General features: G+C 49.5%; 1 long non-coding RNA gene across 1 annotated transcript; it reads right to left on the bottom strand.

Moving 5' to 3' along the window:
- Positions 1-1,346: 1,346 nt before the first annotated feature.
- Positions 1,347-4,886, bottom strand: LOC106817046. Its single transcript, XR_001394986.1, has 3 exons — positions 4,740-4,886; positions 3,295-3,406; positions 1,347-1,472 (listed from the first exon to the last, which is right to left on the bottom strand). It is a non-coding gene; the product is annotated as an uncharacterized LOC106817046 (long non-coding RNA).
- Positions 4,887-5,070: the final 184 nt, after the last annotated feature.

Here is a 5,070-nt window from a genome sequence, read left to right as displayed (position 1 = left end):
CATGTCGCATCCTTCACCAGCGCCCTCTACGACCATGTCGCATCCTTCACCAGCACCCTCTATGTTTGCATGAGGAGGCGAAACAGATTCACCGGACGACTGTCCTTCACAAATGTCACCGGCAATAACGCTCTCATTGCCACCTGGTGGGCAACCCACAGCGAGCCCAGCGCCCTCTACAGTCTCATCGTGCTTGCTGCTTCTCAACGACTCACTAAGTACGCCGGACCTGGCATCATGACCTTTAACAGCGCCATCTATAATTTCATCGTGCACGTGACTTTTGACGGTTGACGTGCCACAGGACACGCTCTCAGTAGCTGCACCGACGCCCTCTACACAGCTTTTGCTAACTGCACCAGCGCCCTCTACACAGCTCTCGCCAACTGCNTCTTGCTAACTGCACCAGCGCCTCTAGACAGCTCTCGCTAACTGCACCAGCGCCCTCTATACAGCTCTCGCTAACTGCACCAGCGCCCTCTACACAGCTCTCGCTAACTGCACCAGCACCCTCTACACAGCTCTCGCTAACTGCACCAGCGCCCTCTAGACAGCTCTCGCTAACTGCACCAGCGCCCTCTACACAGCTCTCGCTAACTGCACCAGCGCCCTCTACACAGCTCTTGCTAACTGCACCAGCGCCCTCTAGACAGCTCTCGGACAGCTCTTGCCAACTGCACCAGCGCCCTCTAGACAGCTCTCGGCAACTGCACCAGCGCCCTCTAGACAGCTCTTGCTAACTGCACCAGCGCCCTCTAGACAGCTCTCGCCAACTGCACCAGCGCCCTCTAGACAGCTCTCGCTAACTGCACCAGCGCCCTCTAGACAGCTCTCGCTAACTGCACCAGCGCCCTCTAGACAGCTCTCGTTACTTCCAGGGAAGCGGTCCACGACGCTGTTGCTACCATCGCCAGCGCCCCTCTGTGGAGGACTCACGGATCGGTCATTCTCCACGCTTCGCGGCTCAACGTCGTCGGCCACACACTTCCTGGGCGTCATCACTAGCTCCCAGGAAGAGTCACAGCCACGGTCGTGACCGCCGCGGTCGTCGTCGCCGCGGTCATCACTGCTACCATTCTTGTCTGTACCGACTGTTGTCAAGGCAACGAGGAGCTGCTGTGTTGGTATGTTGCCGGGTGCTGGTGGCTCCAGGGTTCGCTGCTTCGCTCCATTGTCGTCGCGTGACGAAACACACGGTGTCACCGCCACGGTGACAGAGACAGACCGAGGAAAATTAATGCCCCTTAGCAGCCTTGCAGCATCCCTTGCCAGGCTATGAGCGCCCCCTAGCGGCCTCGCAGCATGAGCCAGCGAATCGAGCCACCGCTGGTGCACTCCGATCACCGTGGGTCGCGGCGAGGTCACGCGTGTGGAGTTCGTGCGCGCGCACACTGTCGCGGAGCAGGCAGATGTACGAGTGGACACGGGTAAACGGCAGAGACTGCAGCAGCATCTCTGCTAGTCCTCCATTCCTGAGTAGCGAGAAAAAACACGCACAAGCTCGTCGCATCGTCGCACTACTGGTGTTACTACTACTGTTATTACAGGCATCACTTACTCATTATCATCTGCTATTTAATATTAATAGTATTACTTATTATTTATTATTAGTATTATCATCGCATTAATGGTGTTACTACTGCTGTTATTACAGGCATCACTTACTCATTATCATCTGCTATTTAATATTAATCGTAATAGTATTACTTATTATTTATTATTAGTATTATCATCGCATTAATGGTGTTACTACTGCTGTTATTACAGGCATCACTTACTCATTTGCCTTTTAGGCTCATCTGACATAGTCAGATGACAGCTTGTAGAATCGCATGATCGTCGTGCGTCCGTCCGGTCCGTCGTGCGCTCCGTCAACAGTTGGGCCAGCAAATCCTTAACCGCGCGACGTACGGTCACGATAATTCGGATGGGGGGCCGTAATCCGAAAACGAGTTGGGGATGTCAAAGCTGGCGGTCAAAGGTCAAAGGTCAAGACGGTGTAAAAAGAAGGGGAACATTCACATCCTTAACTTAAGGTATAGGAGGAAATTGCAGAATTGCGGCCACAAATCCTAAACCGCTCGACCTCAGGCTCGTGTAGTCGGGTAGTAGCCCATCATGGTAGGCAAAACCCATCACTGTGCCGGAAATTGGAGTCACAAGGTCAAAAGGTCAGTGGGCACATGCGCAGATTTTAAGACATTTTCTGAGGACATGCCGTCTGACGGAGCCGATTGGAAAACTTTTTTGTTTCAGCGGTGACCTAGCATTTTATGCTGTATTGAAAGGACCATGAAATTGTCCTTCTGCTGACATTGCGAAGCAGTAATGTCGGATAATCCTTTTGCCAACCCTCAAGAGGAGGGTTAAAACTTGGATTTGCTTGGACTGTCTGTTAGAAAGAATTTGACTGCCGGTTGCTAGTAGGAATCTATACATGCCTGGATGTATGAGGCTACAAGGTCACAGTGAAATTTTCAAAAGCCTAAATTTGGTTAAAAAGAAGGTTCCTTAAATCATATAATTTCTAGGTCATTCTGTACTGTCAGTATGTTACATGTAACGTATGCACTGCCAGTGGCTGGCTGCCAGTGGCATGTGTTGGTACAGTTTTTGCCTGCCGTTAGATTGGTTACAGGTGGCAGCTCTCTATTGCCAATTTGGCAGCCTGTAGGCATTGCGTAAGGTAAATGGCATGAGTGCTTACCGATTCGTCTTGCCAAATAGTTGTTGCTACTACGTATGATGGCGAGCTTCCATCTTTAACTGAAGACACTTAAACGTACCGCCATCTCGGGCCAACTTTCATAACGATCCCAACGAACATTCTTTTGAGGAAGCGTCGTATACCATCCCTGCTGCATTCACTGTCTTCGGCGTGTATGTGAAGCACATTTGGGACTAGCAGGGTTTACGGGAGCAATCCCACCACTCACACACAGAGTCACCGCAGTAGCGTTAGCATGAGCGCTGGTCGCTCTGCGGCACCCTTGTTAATATTAATATTATCGTCGTATTTCTAGTGTTACTACTACTGTTATTACAGGCATCACTCACTAATTATCATTTACTATTAAATACTAGTAATGCGCCGTTTATCCAAGGTCCCGCAAAACCAGGACCATTGTCATGCAAGAATGTTGTTAGCCATGACGACTAGAACTTGCGTTCTCCGTCACGTGTTTTCAAATCATAAAACTCATGTACGTTGTCTTAACAGCTGCAGAGGAAAACTGATTGCTTCGGATAAATGCACAGAGGCAATCAAAAACATCCAGCACCCAAGATGTACACTCACTGTCTACTACGGCTCTAACTTTCCACAGGGAAATTCAATATCTCTTCCATAAGAATGGGACCTGATACGTGCAACGGTCCATGAAGCTTGAGTAAATCTTCTATGAACCTAGCAAGACGAAAGACATCTGTATAAACTGATGACAGCTCACACTGCAGTATGTTACCATAGAGACTATGATGGCTCACTCACATGTCACCATCTCACATCTAAACCAACTGCCAGGAAAATTAGGGGGAAAAACATAACAAAACGTAATTTAAAATATCGTCACAACTACCTTAAATTTGCTCGACACTTTTAGGAACACTAATAGATGTATGATGACTAGAATTTCGGCGTTCCGCGATCAATTCTGATCTTATTAATCTTGTGCAGTGTGCAGTGTGTGTGTGTTGTTGTGTGTGTGTGTTGCTGTGCCGGTGTGTGTGTGTGTGTGTGTGCTGCTGTGAGAGAGCAGAGGAGAGAGAGAGAGCCGAGCAGAGAGAGCGAGTGAGAGAGAGAGAGAGTGAGCAGAGCAGAGAAAAGCGAGAGAGAGAGAGCGGTGAGAGAGAGATGAGAGAGAGAGCGAAGAGAGAGAGAGAGAGAGCGACTGTGAGCAGAGAGGACAGAATAGGAAAGAGAGAGAGAGAGAGAGATAGTGAGCATAGCAAAGGAGACGAGAGAGCCGAGAGTGAGAGAGCACGAGAGAGAGACAGAGCGCAGACAGAGCAAGACGAGAGAAGAGAAAGAGAGAGAGAAGAGACGAGAGAGCGCCGAGAGAGAGCAGAGAGCGAGAGAGAGAGAGAGAAAGAGAGAGACAGCGAGAGAGAGAGAGAGAGAGAGAGAGAGAGAGCAGAAGAGAGAGAGGAGAATTAGAAAGAGAGGAGGAGCGAGAGAGAGCAGAGAGAGACAATAGCAAAGAGAGAAGAGCAGAGAGAGAGAGAGAGCGAGAGAGAGAGCGAGAGGAGAGAGCGAGAGGAGAGAGCGAGAGCGAGAGAGTGAGACGCAGGAGAGAGAGAGAGAAGAGAGACAGGCGCGAGAGAGAGAGAGGAGAGGAGAGATGGAGGAAAGAGAGAAAGAGAGAGAGAGAGAGGGAGAGAATAGAGATGCTCAGCAGCATCATCACGAGAGTCAGAGCAAAATTCAGAGCAAAATTCGAAGAACAAGCCGAGCCTACTGCAAGTTCCAACCAGTCAGTCGTTCACGGCCAACTATTCATAGCTTAACTATGGCAGCATCAGCAATTTTTACCTTAGAAACTCTAGAAACCAACCCAGTGTTACTAAACGCTGTAGCATCTACCCAGGTTTCCCTGCTCAATTGCATTAATCATTCGAATGACATACATATGTAAACTACACCCCGTAACGCATACGCCGGCTGCCATGAGCGATCTGTATAAATGAGTCACATATAGCTTACATACAGCCCCCATGCTGCTAATATTTTTTACACGTACGAGCACAGGGTGGCTTTTATCAGAGAATCAGCATCGTCATCGTTGTTGTTGTTGTTGTGGTGGTGGTGGTCCTGCCCGCGGTACAGACTGTCCACTGTGGCTATGTCGTTGCGCAAATGCTCGGGCATGCGGAATGGGTCGGTATCGAATCTGAGAGGAAAATAAGCCACCTAATCTCATGACGCATACACGCATGCACGCACACATATGCACGCGCGCGCACACACGTATGCACGCACGCACGCAGGCATGCACACTAATACACACGCACATATGCAAACCTAAAGCACACAGCATGAATATAAACATAGATACGTACGTATATACAAAC

Source organism: Priapulus caudatus, unplaced genomic scaffold (assembly GCF_000485595.1).
Source record: "Priapulus caudatus unplaced genomic scaffold, Priapulus_caudatus-5.0.1 Scaffold1576, whole genome shotgun sequence".
NCBI lineage: Eukaryota > Metazoa > Priapulida > Priapulimorpha > Priapulimorphida > Priapulidae > Priapulus > Priapulus caudatus.
The sequence above is the reverse complement of the archived record's forward strand: the minus strand, read 5'-3'. Positions and strand labels throughout refer to the sequence as shown.